Source organism: Bufo bufo, chromosome 6 (assembly GCF_905171765.1).
Source record: "Bufo bufo chromosome 6, aBufBuf1.1, whole genome shotgun sequence".
Lineage (NCBI taxonomy): Eukaryota > Metazoa > Chordata > Amphibia > Anura > Bufonidae > Bufo > Bufo bufo.
In genome coordinates, this window is record NC_053394.1 from 173,246,543 (window position 1) to 173,263,562 (window position 17,020).

The following is a 17,020-nucleotide window of genomic DNA, read 5'->3' on the forward strand; positions in this document are numbered from 1 at the left end:
CCTTACAGGCTATTTAAGGTCTGAGACCTCGGTCAAAGATATCTGAGCTTTAAAATCTCCTTGGGTTCCCATACTTTTGCAAGGTACTCCTTTCCCTTTTCATTCTAAAATGGTACAAACCCAAAATAATACACTCATACTGCTTAAAATGTTGAAAAGTGTGTTTCATCTTTAACTTTATGGAGATAATTTTATCTCCAACTTGCTTAACTGCAGTAACAGTCATTTTGACCAGGGATGCCCAAACTTTTGCATGACACTGTATGTGTGTGTATATATTTATATATATATATATATATATATATATATATAATCCAGAAAAGTAGGCGGCACTCCGAGAAAGGTGACAAGTGGACTTTATTCACCCAGGTGGTGCAACGTTTCGGTTCTTCACTAGAACCTTTTTCAAGCAAAGTAACAACTCAAATCACAGCATTATATACAGGTGAATTAATTAGCATGTTCAACATGTGACTACACTCCACCCAGTGGGTGTGTTACAAAACATGATCAGCCAATACCAACAGTGTATATATCCAAAAAGAAAAAAAGGAAAACGAAATGTACATACATTGAAGCATACATGAAAAAAATTGCATATAGAAATATACATATTTGTAAACAGTGTATCCATAATCACAAACTATACCGATCAATTACAGAGTCGATCTGCCCAATGGTGCACTGTGATGTGATAAAGTGAAAGGAGACATAGCAGAGAGGATGGGGAAACGATCGAAAAAACATACAAGAGGGACAAGAAGAAACCTGCCATGCCGTTGTTCCGCGTTGTTTATATTCCACTGCGCAAACGCAATATCGCACCATTGACGGATATCCAGGCCGAGGACCTCTGATGTCATCAAAAACCGGCCGCAGCGTCATCTTACAGAGTCTCGCCCCCCGCGCATGCTCAGTGGACACGGTCTGTTCCCGGCACCATCTTACTTGATGGAAACAGATCGCTGCGTCTATTAACTCAGTGTAATACATCCTAGCCACTTAATCAAAGGGTATGGGCAGCCCAGAAAGAAGGGGACAGTCTAGAAACCAGAATGTCACCCATCATATCCACATGAAGTCATGCTGCGGTCACGAATCTCGCGGTCCCTGCAAGAACGACATTGTGGTTACTGAGTGCCCTCATACCCAAGAGGGATCTCCTCTATTGGGCATACGGATGTCACAAAGTATGGACAGCAGCTAAATATCTTATAACTCAAGTTGCCCCTGGTGCTTATCAGGATGCGCAAACGGCAAGTATAAAACATTTTTGCAGGTGACTAAAAAGTAATGAAAATAACCATGAAGGATAAAAAAACGTCCCACATAACCCTCTTCTCTATAGTATGTTTCGATCACCCCGACCGTCTATGCCAATCCTCAAATGGTGAAATGTGAGTGATCTATATGAAAAAGAGAAGAAAAAATAGTTAATTGTTAGGCGAGAAAAAAATATATTTTAATTGAGTTGATTAACTCCCTTAGTGTATACACGAGACGCCTACTGACATCTGACCTGACTTCAGGGGCAAGCCAACCTATAAAACATCCCCAAAATTATAATCTACATTTAAGCCATGAGGCTTCAAACTACCCAGCCTGTGAATCCAGCTCAGCTCTCTGTGTCTCAATGCCTTAGATCTATCCCCACCTCGCCTAGGTTGGGGAATCTGGTCCACTATCCAGCATTTCAGGTCGCCCTCCTTATGTTTGGCTTCCGTGAAATGCTTGGATACCGGTAGATCTTTCCTTTTTTTTCTAATGCTCAAACGGTGGTTATTAAGGCGAGTTTTCAATTCCGTTGTCGTCTCCCCTACATATAATAAATCACATGGACAAGATAGTACGTAGACAACGTAGCTGGAGTCACAGGTTAGGTGAAAAAGAATTTTAAAAGATTCTCCCGTCACAGGGTGTATAAAGACCTTCCCCTTATGAATGTATCTACAGTTGACGCAGTTGAGGCAGGGATAACACCCCAGACCCGACTGCGCCAACGTAGTCTGTTTTAAGGATCCCTTTGAGCCTATATCTGCCTTCACCAACTGATCCTTCAGATTCCTGGATCTACGGTAGGAGAGAAGAGGTGGGCGTTGGAATTCAGAAATGTCACTAAAACTAGTGCCTAATAGGCCCCAATGTTTGTTCAAGATTTTATTGACCGAAGGACTATGTTCACCATATACAGAAATAAAAGGAATTCTGGCCACCTTGTGTGTGGTTTTACGTGGTCTTAAGAGCTCAACCCTATCCAAACTCTGTACTCTGTTGATGTGTTCTTTCAACAGCCGCTTAGGATAGCCCCTATCCTGAAATTTATGGGCCATGGAGCTCAAGGTCTCTTCTAGTTTAGTCTCATTAGATACTATACGTTTGGCTCTAAGAAACTGGGAGAAGGGCAATGATTGTATCATTTTCCTAGGATGAGAACTGTTGAAACAGAGCAGCGTATTCACATCAGTGGGTTTGGTGTACAGTTCGGTCTGCAGCACCCCTTCCTTGAACACCACTTTAGTGTCCAAGAACTGGATCTCAGTTGCGGAGTGAATGAGAGTAAACTGTAGATCCGAATCATGGCTATTGAGGAAGCCATGAAAATCGATCAACTCTGTCTCAGAACCTGTCCATATGAGGAAGATGTCGTCGATGTATCTCCACCACCTCAGCACATGTCTGAAGTGGTGGGACAAATAGACGACACCTTCCTCATAACACCGCATAAAAATATTTGCGTAGGTGGGGGCCACATGGGACCCCATTGCCACACCCCGCTGTTGTAAATAAAATGTATCTCCAAATAAAAAGTTATAGTTATATTGCAGTACAATCCTGAGCAAATCTACAATGAACTCACTGGCCTGTGGGGTGTATGTAGATGTACTCAGCATTTTTTCAACTGCCTGAATGCCCCTCTCGTGCACTATCGAAGTGTATAGTGACGTTACATCAAACGATGCCAATAGTATTGTGGGTATCTGTGTCAGGTCAATGTCATGAAGTTTAACAAGGAAATCTGATGTATCTTGTATGTAGGAAGAGCCACCAGTTGAGAAGTCACGTAAAACTTTATCCAAAAAAATTGCAATGCCACTAAAAATGGAGTCACTACCCGAGACAATCGGTCTTCCCGGGGGGTCGATGACTAAAAATGGAGTCACTACCCGAGACAATCGGTCTTCATATAGATCACTCACATTTCACCATTTGAGGATTGGCATAGACGGTCGGGGTGATCGAAACATACTATAGAGAAGAGGGTTATGTGGGACGTTTTTTTGTCCTTCATGGTTATTTTCATTACTTTTTAGTCACCTGCAAAAATGTTTTATACTTGCCGTTTGCGCATCCTGATAAGCACCAGGGGCAACTTGAGTTATAAGATATTTAGCTGCTGTCCATACTTTGTGACATCCGTATGCCCAATAGAGGAGATCCCTCTTGGGTATGAGGGCACTCAGTAACCACAATGTCGTTCTTGCAGGGACCGCGAGATTCGTGACCGCAGCATGACTTCATGTGGATATGATGGGTGACATTCTGGTTTCTAGACTGTCCCCTTCTTTCTGGGCTGCCCATACCCTTTGATTAAGTGGCTAGGATGTATTACACTGAGTTAATAGACGCAGCGATCTGTTTCCATCAAGTAAGATGGTGCCGGGAACAGACCGTGTCCACTGAGCATGCGCGGGGGGCGAGACTCTGTAAGATGACGCTGCGGCCGGTTTTTGATGACATCAGAGGTCCTCGGCCTGGATATCCGTCAATGGTGCGATATTGCGTTTGCGCAGTGGAATATAAACAACGCGGAACAACGGCATGGCAGGTTTCTTCTTGTCCCTCTTGTATGTTTTTTCGATCGTTTCCCCATCCTCTCTGCTATGTCTCCTTTCACTTTATCACATCACAGTGCACCATTGGGCAGATCGACTCTGTAATTGATCGGTATAGTTTGTGATTATGGATACACTGTTTACAAATATGTATATTTCTATATGCAATTTTTTTCATGTATGCTTCAATGTATGTACATTTAGTTTTCCTTTTTTTCTTTTTGGATATATACACTGTTGGTATTGGCTGATCATGTTTTGTAACACACCCACTGGGTGGAGTGTAGTCACATGTTGAACATGCTAATTAATTCACCTGTATATAATGCTGTGATTTGAGTTGTTACTTTGCTTGAAAAAGGTTCTAGTGAAGAACCGAAACGTTGCACCACCTGGGTGAATAAAGTCCACTTGTCACCTTTCTCGGAGTGCCGCCTACTTTTCTGGATTACATATTGGGGTAAGAAGCCTATTCCCCTGGAGACGTGCACCCTCTTTTTCTTTGATTGTGTTCCAGTGCCGCCATTTTTCCTGTGTATATATATATATATATATATATATATATATATATATATACACTGCTCAAAAAAATAAAGGGAACACTTAAACAACACAATGTAACTCCAAGTCAATCACACTTCTGTGAAATCAAACTGTCCACTTAGGAAGCAACACTGAGTGACAATCAATTTCACATGCTGTTGTGCAAATGGGATAGACAACAGGTGGAAATTATAGGCAATTAGCAAGACACCCCCAATAAAGGAGTGGTTCTGTAGGTGGTGACAACAGACCACTTCTCAGTTCCTATGATTCCTGGCTGATGTTTTGGTCACTTTTGAATGCTGGCGGTGCTTTCACTCTAGTGGTAGCATGAGACAGAGTCTACAACCCACACAAGTGGCTCAGGTAGTGCAGCTTATCCAGGATGGCACATCAATGCGAGCTGTGGCAAGAAGGTTTGCTGTGTTTGTCAGCGTAGTGTCCAGAGCATGGAGGCGCTACCAGGAGACAGGCCAGTACATCAGGAGACGTGGAGGAGGCCGTAGGAGGGCAACAACCCAGCAGCAGAACCGCTACCTCCGCCTTTGTGCAAGGAGGAACAGGAGGAGCACTGCCAGAGCCCTGAAAAATGACCTCCAGCAGGCCACAAATGTGCATGTGTCTGCTCAAACGGTCAGAAACAGACTCGATGAGGGTGATATGAGGGCCCGACGTCCACAGGTGGGGGTTGTGCTTACAGCCCAACACCGTGCAGGACGTTTGGCATTTGCCAGAGAACACCAAGATTGGCAAATTCGCCACTGGCGCCCTGTGCTCTTCACAGATGAAAGCAGGTTCACACTGAGCACATGTGACAGACGTGACAGAGTCTGGAGACGCCGTGGAGAATGTTCTGCTGCCCGCAACATCCTCCAGCATGACCGGTTTGGCATTGGGTCAGTAATGGTGTGGGGTGGCATTTCTTTGGAGGGCCGCACAGCCCTCCATGTGCTCGCCAGAGGTAGCCTGACTGCCATTAGTTACCGAGATGAGATCCTCAGACCCCTTGTGAGACCATATGCTGGTGCGGTTGGCCCTGGGTTCCTCCTAATGCAAGACAATGCTAGACCTCATGTGGCTGGAGTGTGTCAGCAGTTCCTGCAAGACGAAGGCATTGATGCTATGGACTGGCCCGCCCGTTCCCCAGACCTGAATCCAATTGAGCACATCTGGGACATCATGTCTCGCTCTATCCACCAACGTCACGTTGTACCACAGACTGTCCAGGAGTTGGCAGATGCTTTAGTCCAGGTCTGGGAGGAGATCCCTCAGGAGACCGTCCGCCACCTCATCAGGAGCATGCACAGGCGTTGTAGGGAGGTCATACGGGCACGTGGAGGCCACACACACTACTGAGCCTCATTTTGACTTGTTTTAAGGACATTACATCAAAGTTGGATCAGCCTGTAGTGTGTTTTTCCACTTTAATTTTGAGTGTGACTCCAAATCCAGACCTCCACGGGTTGAAAAATTTGATTTCCATTTCTTTATTTTTGTGTGATTTTGTTGTCAGCACATTCAACTATGTAAAGAACAAAGTATTTCAGAAGAATATTTAATTAACTCAGATCTAGGATGTGTTATTTTTGTGTTCCCTTTATTTTTTTGAGCAGTGTATATATATATATATATAAAATCCCAAATATTGCAGCAGCACAGTCAGACGTTGTGCACTGGGTGCAATTCCTCACAGAGGCCGGCCCCTCCTCCAAGATATATACTTAACAAAATGATGAGGCAGCACTTCCAGCTTTAAGGTGACAGGGTGAAGACCCCAATAGACTTTAATCCGGCAACGTTTCGGCCTGCTCAATGAGGCCTTTATCAAGCTACATAACAGTGTATACAACCAGGTATATATACCCACAATCCAATACAAAATAATTACAATCAGTGATTACACATGTCATCAATCAAGTCACATGATCTCCAACTCCATCATCACGTGACTTTTGTGCATAGTAAACATTTATAAAAAAGTCATACAAAGATATAAAAGATACAAAATAGTGATCATCCTTGCTTACAGTAGATATGTGCATTTCAATCAATATATGTACGTACATCCATTTTAAAAAAGAGTTTATGTCCCCTGCATACATAACCCCAAGATGTACATAAAGTGCATAAGTGCTCCGTGCATAAAGAGTTAAAATCTTTTATTTGTGATGCAGCTGCATCATATCTAAACTTAAAATCAACCTGTTGGAGCTCACCATTCATGGACCCATAGAACAGACCGGCGTTGGCGTCCCTCAGTATGCAGCGCGCATGCTCCGGGTCAGACGTCACTGGTCCCGCCCCCTACGTCGCCGCGCTCCTACGTGCCAACTCCATGGACCGCAGCGTCATCCAATGGAGCGCATCGCAGGACCAACAGCAACGAGGGGAGGAGGGCCAGGTCATGTGACACAGAAATACGTCACGCTACATCAGACGGTGAATGAAGTGACCATAGAGAGGAGATTAGATGGACGGTGGCGGATGTGTGTCCAAGTGGGCGACTTGATGCGCAATGTGTCTATTGACCTCTATAAATTATTTTACAACTAGCGAACTACATGAGTTGATATACAATATTCACTTGCCACAAGCCGGATAGCGAGTGGTTATATACTGATGTCAGAGTTCGCGGTGCAGATAGATGGGAAGGGTTTGTCCCATTGTAATTGCACATATAATGATTTTGATAGTTGGGGACTCGGTGGAAGAGATGGGATCGCCTCTGGTTGGGGGTCGATTTCATTTTTTCCACCCCGTCCGCCCTTTATACGCTGAGGTTGTAGATTTGTTGTAGCATGCAAGGTTGCGCACTGTCACTACAGGCATCTCCGCGATTGTCCGCTATGAGATTTTTCAGATCTCCTTGAACACTGAACACGCCTTCTGGTGCGGCGAGGTGTTTACGCCGTGTCACATGACCTGGCCCTTCTCCCTCCTATGCTGTTGTCCCTGTGATGCGCTCCATTGGATGACGTTGTGGTCCATGGAGTAGGCACATAGGGGCGCGGCAGTGTGGGGGGCGGGACCAGTGACGTCTGACCCGGAGCGTGAACACGCCCTCTGATGTAGCGTGACGTATTTCTGTGTCACATGACCTGGCCCTCCTCCCCTCGTTGCTGTTGGTCCTGCGATGCGCTCCATTGGATGACGCTGCGGTCCATGGAGTTGGCACGTAGGAGCGCGGCGACGTAGGGGGCGGGACCAGTGACGTCTGACCCGGAGCATGCGCGCTGCATACTGAGGGACGCCAACGCCGGTCTGTTCTATGGGTCCATGAATGGTGAGCTCCAACAGGTTGATTTTAAGTTTAGATATGATGCAGCTGCATCACAAATAAAAGATTTTAACTCTTTATGCACGGAGCACTTATGCACTTTATGTACATCTTGGGGTTATGTATGCAGGGGACATAAACTCTTTTTTAAAATGGATGTACGTACATATATTGATTGAAATGCACATATCTACTGTAAGCAAGGATGATCACTATTTTGTATCTTTTATATCTTTGTATGACTTTTTTATAAATGTTTACTATGCACAAAAGTCACGTGATGATGGAGTTGGAGATCATGTGACTTGATTGATGACATGTGTAATCACTGATTGTAATTATTTTGTATTGGATTGTGGGTATATATACCTGGTTGTATACACTGTTATGTAGCTTGATAAAGGCCTCATTGAGCAGGCCGAAACGTTGCCGGATTAAAGTCTATTGGGGTCTTCACCCTGTCACCTTAAAGCTGGAAGTGCTGCCTCATCATTTTGTTAAGTATATATATATATATATATATATATATATATATAATTCTGACCCAGGAGTCAAGCCTTGAGCTCAGACACTATAAGGATACCTGCACACGATGCAGATTATGTGTGGAAAAACTTCAGCATAATACCAGCAAAGGTACACAAATCTCATGTACACTTGGCTTTTTTTTTGTGTTGAAATCCGCAGCATGCTAATTATTTGTACAATTTTTTGGTGCAGATTTCACCCTTTTTAATGGAAGAATGAGATATGTGGCAAAACCGCATCAAATCCACAACAAAAACTGCAAGTCAGTCCTCTTGAACACGAACCTGCCGTGTTTTGTGGTCCGCAAATTGCGGATCCGCAAAATACGGATGCCGCCTGTGTGCCTTCCTCAATTTGTGAAACGGAACAGACGGCCCATTAAAGAAATGCCTATTCTTTTCCGCACAACGGACAAGAATAGGACATGATCTATAATTTTTGCGGCCCAAGGAACGGAACAATGGATGCGGACAGCACACGGCCCTATTGAAGTGAATGGTTCTGCACCCGAGCAGCAAAAAATGTGTGCAAGAGGCCTAACACATGCAGTTTTTGGTGATTTAGTGTGGAAATGCTCCCAAATCCACATGAAAAATCACACAGATTTTCTGTTTTGCAATCTGCACTTGTACGACCACACAACGTGGTGGTGATGCGGCTAGCAATGCATAATCCTGCTTTTAGGATGCGTATATCGTCTGTGATCCTTTATGGACGGTTGTTTGAACTGTTGTGAATTTTCATGGTTCTTTAGCATTCTGATTACCTTAACCCATAGGATACCAGCCGCCGGGACAGAAATCCCAGCGCCGTACAGCTACAGTGCTCTGATCGAGCGGGTGCAGGAGCTACGCCCGCCCGATCAGCTGCAGGGGTCCAGCAGTCACTGATAGCCGGACCCCAGCTGTATGCGCATTAACCCTTGCACTGCAGGGTGTCCATTGGGTCCTTGTGCTGCTGTGATGGGGAAACTATGGCAGCCCAATGCATTCCTTAGGCATCGTGGCTGCCCTCCCTGTGAGCCTGTGAGATCCAGCCCCCTGGATCTCACGGGCAGGAAGGCTGTAAGTGTATTACACTGGTAATACACTTACAGCCAATGCATTACAATACAGATGTATTGTAATACATTGTAAAGGGGATCAGACCCCCCCAAAAGTTGAAGTCCCAGAGTGGGACAAAAAAAAAGTGAAAAAAGAAGTTAAAAAATAAAGTTTGACCAAAAAATTTTAAGTTTCAAATAAAAAAAAGCGTCCTTTTCCCAAAATAAAGTATAAAAATCTCACATGATCCACCCCGTCAGGGGTTAAAGTAACCTTCATGAAACCTGGATGCACATCCAGGCTATCAAAGAGATGTAAAGATTCGGGCGCCAGTGGGGTGGCTCACATAAAAAGATAAAGGTACCGTTACCAGGTGGGTGGAGGGAAGGGAGTGTGGTTGGGAGTGGAGGGTAAGGGAGGGGGGGGGGGGGGAATAAATTTGGACATATCCAGGTAGGCTGCTCAGTGGTTACGTGTGTAGGGAACATGTTTTGGACAGTCATAGAACAAACTAGGGATCGACCGATTATCGGTTTGGCCGATATTATCGGCCAATATTGAGGATTTTGAACGTTATCGGTATCGGCATCTATTTTGCCGATATACCGATAACATATTGGGAACACAGAACGCGCTGCTCTCAGCGCTCTCTGTGTTCCCTCCGCAGCACAGGGGAGAAGGAAGCAGTGTCTCCCTCCCCCTGTGCTGCTGCTGCCGCCAATGAGAGGAGAGAACATAAGAGGAGGGGAGGGGCTGTGGCCACTGCACCACCAATGAAGATAAGCCTTTCATTCATTCATATACAGGAGGCGGGAGCTGGCTGCAGAATCACATAGCCGGCTCCCGACCTCTATGAGCGATAGCTGCGATCTGCGGTAGTTAACTCCTCAGGTGCCGCGGATCGCAGCTACCGCTCATAGAGGTCGGGAGCCGGCTATGTGATTCTGCAGCCAGCTCCAGCCTCCTGTATATGAATGATTGAGAGACTTATCTTCATTGGTGGCGCAGTGCGCCCCCCCCCCAAGCCCCCCAGTATTAATCATTGGTGGCGCAGTGCGCCCCCCACCCCCATCCCAATCCCGGCCAATAGTAAAAACATTGGTGGCGCAGTGCGCCCCCCCACCCAGTATTACTCATTGGTGGCAGTGGCCACAGGATCCCCTCTCCCCTGCTCCTCCGATTGAAGCCCCAGCTGTGTAAGCCTGGGGCTCCGATCGGTTACCATGGCAGCCAGGACGCTATTGAAGCCCTGGCTGCCATGTTCAGCTTCATGCTGCTGTGTGTACTATGCACAGAGCAGCAGGGACAGTGTGAGCTACTATTCACCCTGATAGAGATCTATCAGGGGGAATAGGACAAGGGTTCTAGTCCCTAAGGGGGCTAAAAGTTAGTAAAAAAAAAAAACACTAAAATATTAAGTATAAATGAAAAAGATTTATAAAAAAAAATACACATTAACAATAAACAAAAAAATACACATTAACAATAAACATATTAATTTTCAGCAGATTTGTGTAGGAATTTTTTTTTTCTCAAAAATGAAAATTCCCAGAATATCGGTATAAATTATCGGCTATCGGCCTGAAAGTTCACAAATTATCGGTATCGGCCCTAAAAAATCAATATCGGTCGATCCCTAGAACAAACGTAGCAAAAAACACTGGAGAGTGCCACTCCTAGACACAGATCCGGGGGTGATTGGGAATTAGAATAATTGAACCATAAGCTAATTGGACAGATGGCGATTTATCAATTTATGATATACCAAATAGTTATGAATCAAAGATGTTGTATTGTGAATAAAATGTGAATTAAAATATAAAATATAGAAGAACAATAAGTCTCCACTCACTTCACTTAAGTGATTATTTTACTCCTGAAGAAGGGGGATACTTTGTTTGCACCCCCGAAACGCGTTGAGCAGCTCATATATGAAATAAAGGAAGTGAGAAGCTGTTTCATCCGAGTGCTGTGTTCCACATCTTTTGCATGACCGTGAGGCTGACCTCTATTTCTACAATACTACAGGCGATCCTGGCCAGGGGGAGGGGGGGGATATCTTTACCACAGGTGTCTTAAGCTTATCCTAGTGCCCCCCCAGTGAAGTGAGTGGAGACTTATTGTTCTTCTATATTTTATATTTTAATTCACATTTTATTCACAATACAACATCTTTGATTCATAACTATTTGGTATATCATAAATTGATACATCGCCATCTGTCCAATTAGCTTATGGTTCAATTATTCTAATTCCCCATCACCCCCAGATCTGTGTCTAGGAGTGGCGCTCTCCAGTGTTTTTTGCTACGTTTGTTCTATGACTGACCAATCAAACCATCATCTCATCCTGCAAAAAATGAGCCCCTACCTAAGACAATCGCCCAAAAAATAAATAAAAAATAGGGCTCTCATAAAATGGCAACACAAAAACAAGATTTTATTCTGTTCAAAAATGATTTCACTGTGCAAAACTTAAAAAAATATAAATTATAGACATATTAGGTATCGCCGCATCCGTAACAACCTGCTCTATAAAAATAAGGAAATAAGCGACAGACAGCTGAACAGTAAGTAGCATTCCAATATGGGGACTATAATGCTGATAATGGTGTTAGTGTTCTATAATGGTCAGTATAGGTGAAAGACTCCCTTTAGGCCTAGTTCACAAGAACGTATGGCTTTTATAGTTTTTTGCTGACCCATTGACTTGAATGGAGCCACGGAACGTGATTTGCGGGTAATAATAGGACATGTTCTATCTTTCAACAGAACAGAAAAACGGAATGCTTACGGAACACATTCCGTTTTTTAATGCGGAACCATTGAAATGAATGCTTAAGGAACACAAAAAAAGGCCTGTACACTCGCAAAAAAAAAACGATCGTGTGAACTAGGCCTTAAAAGTAGAGAAATTCAAATTTAGAAACTTGTGAATTTTTTAAAAAATTTCTGTAAATTTGGGATCATTTTATAAATAAAGGTGAAATATATTGACTCTAATTTACCACTGTCATGAAGTACAATGTGTCATCACGAGAAAACAATCTCAGAATGGTTTGGATAAGTAAAAGAGTTGCAAAGTTATTACCACATAAAGTGACACATGTCAGATTTGCAAAAAATCTGCCTGGGATTTAAGGTGAAAAGTGGCCTGGTACTGAAAGGGTTAAGATAGTGACACCTGTGATAGAATATGTTAAACATATACTGTAAGTGGCTACTCAACCGTACAAAGCAGTCAGCAGCAATAAGACATGTTTTATGTGAAGTCATCACAACTTTGAAAACTCCAGGTCTGTGTCAAAAACCTGTTTTCCCATTGACATCTATTAAGAAAAGCAGTTCATAAATGCATTATGACTGACAAGTTATCAGGCTGCGCGCAAACACCCAGTGTAAATCCCCACTACGAGGTCTGGAACGCAAAACCAGGAAGTAGGAATGGCACGCAAGCACTGCCCTTTCCGGTTAATGACTTCCGGCCAGGGAGCTGATGAAGAGCCCGGCGGATATACATAGCTGCAGGTCAGTGATAAACCCACATTGTGTGCAACGCTTTTCCTTACTATGGCAGTTCCACGTCACCGGTCGCTTGTGTATGGATAAGTCTATAGTATATATGTATGTCCATATAGATAAGTGCAATGGAAGGAAAACATTGACGGCAGTTATGTCAGAAGCCACAACAGTCCTGCTTTTATAGGAGTCAATAAAACAAGCCCCTTGGTCCGTATGAACCAACCACAGTGCCCCCATCCAGGTTAATACATGTAAGCTGCGCGGTGATTGGCCAGCTGTGCTGTTTTGATGAATGGCGTGCACTGTCATGTGTGACAGTCATTAGGACAGGACTGATGTTTCTTTCTGTCCCAGAGGACTGACAGTGACCCCCAAATATGGAAGGAAATGCACTAAACAGGATGCAGTGCAATGTATGTCCCTAAGAGGCATGGTAAAAGAAAGATGGGTGCTGGCACAGACCTGGTGGCTTTCATCAGCATCAGTTATCTGGTGCACATAGTTACAGCAGCCTCCCCAGTAGTCACAGCAAGGCCCCCACAACCTGCCTAATGGTCACAGCAAGGCCCCCACAACCTGCCTAATGGTCACAGCAAGGCCCCCACAACCTGCCTAATGGTCACAGCAAGGCCCCCACAACCTGCCTAATGGTCACTTCAAGGCCCCCACAACCTGCCTAATAGTCACAGCAAGGCCCCCACAACCTGCCTAATAGTCACAGCAGTGCCCCCACAACCTGCCTAATAGTCACAGCAAGGCCCCCACAACCTGCCTAATAGTCACAGCAAGGCCCCCACAACCTGCCTAATAGTCACAGCAAGGCCCCCACAACCTGCCTAATGGTCACAGCAAGGCCCTCACAACCTGCCTAATGGTCACAGCAAGGCCCCCACAACCTGCCTAATGGTCACAGCAGTGCCCCCACAACCTGCCTAATGGTCACAGCAGTGCCCCCACAACCTGCCTAATGGTCACAGCAGTGCCCCCACAACCTGCCTAATGGTCACAGCAGTGCCCCCACAACTTGCCTAATGGTCACAGCAACACCCCCACAACCTGCCTAATGGTCACAGCAGTACCCCCACAACCTGCCTAATGGTCACAGCAGTGCCCCCACAACCTGCCTAACGGTCACAGCAGTGCCCCCACAACCTGCCTAATGGTCAAAGCAGTGCCCCCACAACTTGCCTAATGGTCACAGCAACGCCCCCAAAACCTGCCTAATGGTCACATCAGTGCCCCCACAACCTGCCTAATGGTCACAGCAGTGCCCCCACAACCTGCCTATCGGTTACAGCAGTGCCCCCTTCACTTGCCTAATAGTCACAGCAGCACCCACTTTTCCACCACTCACAAAAGTGCCTACTCCACCTGTCCAGTGATCACAGTAGCTTCCCTTACATGTGCCCAGTTGTCTCAGCAGCACAGTCCCCACTTACCTAGTAATCATCCACAGTCTCCCCTTATTCTTAGTGATCACAGCATGCCCCCTTCTGTAGGCAGTATCGGCAAGCCACCCCCCCTTTGGCTGCCTCTTTAGGGATAGATAGGGCCCCATGCAGTCAGCACTGGATGGAAACACCTAGCCACCTTGATGGACAAGGGACAAAGAACAGCAGCCAAGGTGCTACCTTAACTTCATTGGGTGCCGCCACACATAATTTTGTGTTGTTTGCTTTCTTGGCAAAAAAACAAAACAGTTGACAGTGTTTTTTGTAACTTTTTTTTTGTTTTGTATGTTTGTTTGTTTTTTAAATAGGGAAGTATGTTCTACCACCTTCCCTCCCTGTAATCTTACTTCCCCTGTAGAGCAGTATGGGGGGAATACCTTGGTACAAAAAGGCCGTGCAAAAAAATGTATTTGCCAATGTGTAATTGGCATTCTTTTTTTGTTTTGTAACATATAGGGGCAGTGATACTGACCATTTTTGTAATATACTTTAATTAGTGAAATCGTACATTTCTATTAGAAAAATAGTTCTAAAGCGGCCCATTTTGTGCCTTAGAAACGATCCTTTGTCTTCGGTTTACTTAAGGGGTTGTCCGCTTTTTACTATTGATGACCTATCCCCCACTGATCTGATATTGATGACCTATCCATAGTAAAAATAGTTATTACTTTACATTCCCCATATGTCTACTTCATGTTTGGATCATTTTGTGAATGCCATTTTATTTTTGGGGACGTTAGAAGGCTTAGAAGTTTAGAAGCAAATCTTGACATTTTTCAGAAAATTTCCAAAACCCACTTTTTCAGGACCAGTTCAGGTCTAAAGTCACTTTGTGAGGTTCACATAATAGAAACCACCCAAAGATGACCCCATTTTACAAACTAGACCCCTCAAGGTATTCAAAACTGATTTTACAAACTTTGTTAATTTTTGATGTCACGGCTTTCCTACCTTTTAGTATAGTGGAGATTACTGGAAGAGGCCCCTTCCTTTTAAAGCTAGGCGTTCAATCTCCAAGCCGTCAATTTGAGTTGAGAGTCTCTGTCGTGGAGAATCGGACCCCGAAATAAAAGATTTGGAAGTGCTGGGAAGGTCCAGTATTCCCCTCCTGACAGATTGGACTGCTGATAAGGAAGTCAGAAAAATCCTCTTTGTGATTGCGGCTAGAAACTTGTTCTGAGTGCACCCCTGTCTGTTTATGTATGCAACCGTGGTTGTGTTGTTGGATAAGATTTTTTACATGGCGTAGCAGGGCTCCAGATGGCGACCAAAATGGTCGCAAATGCGACCTAGAATTTTGCTAAACGGCGACAAGACTTTGTAGTCTTGTCGCCATTTGCGCCTAGACCTCTGCCGCTTTCACATTACTGACATGGCACGCGCTGCTGTCAGCGCGTGCCATGTTCTTCTCAACAGCACAGGGGAGATGGAGGCAGTCCCTCCCCCTGTACTGCTGCTGCCACCAATGGGCTGATAGCAGGGAGGAGGAGGGGAGGGGCTGTGGCCACTGCATCACCAATGAACATCGTTTATGCTTATTACAAACCCAGGCGGCGGGTGCCGGACATATCCCATACCCGGCACCCAGCCTCTATGTCTGCACGCTGCGATCCGCCGCTATTAACCCCCCAGGTGCGGCATCTGAGGGGTTAATAGCGGCAGATCGCAGCGCGCAGTCATAGAGGCTGGGTGCCGGGTATGGGATATGTCCGGCACCCGCCTCCTGGGTTTGTAATAAGCATAAACGATAATCATTGGTGGCGCAGTGGCCACAGCCCCTCCCCTCCTCCTCCCTGCTATCATCCCATTGGTAGCTAAACTAAGTATTCAGACATGGAGAGCGTCGCCCAGGGATCTCCCTGCACTTACTATTATCCCTGGGCGCCGCTCCGTTCTCCCAGTATAGGCTCCGGTATCTTCAGATTTTCGGCTCAACCGGGAGGAGCCTGCTCTTGTTCTCCTGGGTGCCTCCTTCTCCCAGGCTGGAGTGCTGGGATAAAAAAACTCTCAGGCTATGAGCTGAGCGCTGCGATTGGCCAGCACTCCAGCCTGGGAGAAGAAGACGCCCAGGAGAACAAGAGCAGGCTCCTCCCAGTTGAGCCAAAAATCTGAAGATATCGGAGCCTATACCAGGGGAACAGAGCGGCGCCCAGGGATAATAGTAAGTGCAGGGAGATCCCTGGGCGCCGCTCTCCGTGTCTGTATACTTAGTTTAGATTTTTTATCGTAATGAAAGGTCCCGCATAAACGATATTTATTCATTCAACTGTATTCACCGAACATCCCCAACCCCAGTATTATAAAGTAAAATCATTGGTGGCGCAGTGCACCCCCAACCCCCCCTTCTAAGTATTTTCATTGGTGGTACAGTGCGCCCCCAACCCCCCAAGTATTATCATTGGTGGCAGTGGCAGCTTCCGATCGGAGCCCCAGCAGTGTAATTCTGGGGCTCCGATCGGTTACCATGGCAGCCATAGCCGTTATTGAAATCCTGGCTGCCATAGTCAGCTCCATGCTGCTGTGTGCACAGGGCACAGAGCAGCAGGGAGAGTGTGAAGTCCTATTCACCCTAATAGAGCTCTATCAGGGTGAATAGGACAAGGGTTCTAGCCCCTAAGGGGGTAAATAGGTATTAAATAAAAAGTTAAAAAAACAAACACCAAAATATAAAGTTTAAATCACCCCCTTGCCCAATTTTACATATAAAATAAACAATAAAAAAAATTACATATCGCCACACCCGAAAAAGTGTGAACTATTAAAATATTTAAAAATATCTCCTATACGGTGAACGCCGTAACAGAAAAAAAAAAAAAAAAAACGT

The 17,020-nt window shown here is 45.1% G+C and overlaps 2 protein-coding genes across 3 annotated transcripts in view; both read left to right on the forward strand.

The window, feature by feature from the left end:
* The window catches only part of LOC121006072 (zinc finger protein 287-like), a 519,245-nt gene that overhangs the window by 211,209 nt on the left and 291,016 nt on the right, over window positions 1-17,020 (forward strand). The window lies entirely within an intron of this gene.
* The window catches only part of LOC121006073 (oocyte zinc finger protein XlCOF7.1-like), a 53,629-nt gene continuing 49,306 nt past the window's right edge, over window positions 12,698-17,020 (forward strand). Inside the window, exon 1 of one of the 2 annotated variants that reach the window (XM_040438967.1) lies at window positions 12,698-12,751. The gene's annotated coding sequence lies outside the window, so the exon portion shown is untranslated. The remainder of the gene's footprint in view (window positions 12,752-17,020) is intronic. The other variant, XM_040438968.1, reaches the window with a different exon arrangement.